The sequence below is a fragment of the Pinus tabuliformis genome, chromosome 1_2, assembly GCF_031772625.1.
Source record: "Pinus tabuliformis cultivar Carrire ecotype Pingquan chromosome 1_2, CPIR1, whole genome shotgun sequence".
NCBI classification, from domain to species: domain Eukaryota; kingdom Viridiplantae; phylum Streptophyta; class Pinopsida; order Pinales; family Pinaceae; genus Pinus; species Pinus tabuliformis.
This window is the reverse complement of record NC_142298.1, coordinates 71,310,218-71,313,286: the sequence shown is the minus strand read 5'-3', so window position 1 is coordinate 71,313,286 and position 3,069 is coordinate 71,310,218. Positions and strand designations below refer to the sequence as shown.

The following is a 3,069-nucleotide window of genomic DNA, read 5'->3' as shown; positions in this document are numbered from 1 at the left end:
AGGTCCATATAATTTACCCATTGATGAGTCTCATCATTACCCCCTACTGAAAATGTTGCTCATCCTCTGAGAAAATCAATCTATGTCCATGTCTTTCATTGCTTTGGTGGCCTCCCTGACATCCCAGGCTTCTATTGTAGTCTCCTCTTCTTGTGGATAAAACCTTGCATTCCTCTCTATTTCTTCCCACTGCTTTCTTTCTTCTTCTTCCTTTCTCCCCTCTAACATACCTAAAATAAATGGTGGGCTAAGTTTCAATCCAATCCAGTTGACTTTGAGTCTCTATAATGTTTGCTTATACATTGGGACTCTCTCTAGTGCATCCCTCATTCTATCAGGAGAATGATATTCTTTGATCTTTAGGTTGTAGGGAAAGGTGTTCCATCTCCTTTGGTAGGCTTGTTGGCTCTCATCTCCTAGCAATATTAGCATGTCTTCAAAATGAGTGATTTCTTGTTCTTGTACAGTCAGGTATCATGGTGAAATCTTGGGATCATTTGCAATGAGGTTGCGAGTGTTGATGATAGCTATTAGGTTAGACTATTCTGCTCTGATGAAAAGGGGTTTTGCTTCTTCTCTTGCCAATACCCTTTTCATTTCTATAGCTCTGGCTTCCTCATGACTTATCCAGGATGACAAGACCATTAGTTGTAAGTCCCCTAGATTTGGATTTGGGTCCCACACATTTAAACTTGTTAGAGCTAAATTGTGTAGGTAGAAATCAGATATCTTTACTCTATCCTCTAGGGTGCTTTGATAACAGAGGTCAATCAATTTCCTGTAGTCTTGGAAAGGAATAATTCCTCTTTGTGCTAGGGTTTTTATCTAAAACTACAGCCATTTTTCTTTGAGGTATAAGGCATATGACTTTGTTGGCATCCTGCATTGAATTTCCTCCATGGATAAACTTGCCATAATTGCCAATTGGCCTTCCTTTTCCTGTAGTTGCTTTCTTAACCATGTGTTTGTTCCATTAAAGATCTTGTTGAAATACCATTTCTTTTTATATCTGTGATTTATTCCTATCCATGGGTAGTACGTTTAATCTCTTTTTTTTATCTCTCCATGAATGGTATGCTTGTAACAATAGGGACAAAATTTATTTGATTCCAATCGAATAGGTGTATTGCGTCGATTTTTCCGAGTCGTATATCTAGAAATCCCCGGGAATCTTTTATAAACACTATCTTGGGTACAACTAGTGCACTCCAAAGTAATTGTTACTCTTATATCTCCGCTCTTGGCCATAAACTTACTCTGAATATTGGTTTTGCTTTTCGACCTCAAAAATAAAAAGGGAAAAAGGGATAGAAGTTGATAGCCGGAGATCCTACGGTGAAACATTTGAAAGTAAAAAAATGATTGATCAGGAGTGAGTTTTCAGTTTTACTTACAAAATTGAATGTGGAAAGAATCTTTAGATCGATATTTCTACTTGAATTCTACCCCTTCCAGTCCTAAACTTAGATCCTTTTTGGGGCTGAATGCACTAATTTCTCCAAGAGGTAGGAGAAGTCAATCTAGCACAATCTTTTTTCCCTTGGCTTTAAGAAAAAAATTAAGAAAAGGAAAGAGAAAGAAAAAGAGCATCTGGAAAAAAACGATTGATTTCTATCAATAGGGCGGCTAAAAAACTGACGCATAAAATAGCTAACACAGGCGCTGTGGAAAGATAGGTCTTTAGATCTTGCATTGTAAATTCTCCTTATTGATCATAATGTGTAAGTGATTCAACCGTATCAATAGTATAGTTATGAATCCTAGAGAAAACTCGGAACTGATGAATATATATATAATGTGATCCGGGCTGTGGTCCTATTTATAGAAAAGGAAAAAGATGTTTCATCACCATAATTAATAGTGATATTCTAGATAATAGACCTTACATGTATAAAGTCTTTTCACTCACGAGACCGAAGAGAAATGAAGGTGGAAAAATGTGGGAAACATATTTCTAATTCTATAAAATAAAATTAAAATAACATTGTCTAATGATTAGAAGGGATGTAGCGCAGCTTGGTAGCGTGTTTGTTTTGGGTACAAAATGTCGCAGGTTCAAATCCTGTCATCCCTACCTTTCCCTTCTTTTCTATGGAAAGAAAGGAATGAAAGATCATTTGATATCGATTCGACGGGAACATCAAATAATTGAATCGTATCAGATGCGAAAGTGTAGCCTCTAATTGAGATTTCATCATTGATTCCCTATCTCTTATGCTATGTAATTCTCTTCCCATTTCTTGCAACTTCTCTTCCATGTGGCCCACATCCTCCACCCCCTTTGATTTAGCAATTTGCATCCACCTATGTGTCCTTGATCTCTCTTTTTCAAGTTCAAAAAATAGAGGAATGGAAATTTTTTGTGGTGTCACCCTACCTCCTTCAATGAATATATAGTAGGAGTTGAGGTTTGGCTGTGGGCTAGGCTCCTTCAGCTCCTGGGCCTCTTCCCAGTAGCCTTTCCTTATCTTTGTTTAGTGTTTCCTGTAGTTGTGATAAGATTTCCTGTAGGATCATTTCTTCTTCCTGTAGGTATGACTATGTTTCCTTTAGGAGACCTTTTCCTTTTGTTGACGCTAACCTGGTGACAGTTCTCCTAACATAGGTGATTGGTGACTTGGGAGAAGCTTGTTTTGATGTTCCTTCTCCTTCCTTCTTCCCTAGAGGGACTACTTTCTCTTGTTGTTTTGGTGAGTCCTCTATGACAATTGGAGTTTTGGTAGGGGTTTGAGGTCTCCCTTCTTTAATCTGGGTGCTCTTCCTTGTCCTGAAGTAAAGTGGAGTTTGCCTCTATCTCTTTCCCTTTGATTTGATAGGTGTACTTAGGGAAGTTAGAGCAGTTGTTGCCTCCTTCTCTGTAGGCTCTGGAGACACCCTTGGTGATTCTTCTTCTTCCCTGTCTATTTTTCAGAATTTTATTCATCCTTTTGTACTTCATCCTCTTTTTCATCTTCTTTTTCATCCTCTTTTTCATCTTCTTCTTCATCCTCTTTTTCTTCTTCTTTCTCATCCTTTGTTTCTTCTTCCTTTTCATCCTCTATTTCTTCTTCTCCCTCACTAGCAGTAGGG

The 3,069-nt window shown here is 37.9% G+C and overlaps 1 non-coding gene across 1 annotated transcript; it reads left to right on the top strand.

Moving 5' to 3' along the window:
* Positions 1-2,000: 2,000 nt before the first annotated feature.
* Positions 2,001-2,074, top strand: TRNAP-UGG (transfer RNA proline (anticodon UGG)). The gene has a single exon. It is a non-coding gene; the product is annotated as a tRNA-Pro (tRNA).
* Positions 2,075-3,069: the final 995 nt, after the last annotated feature.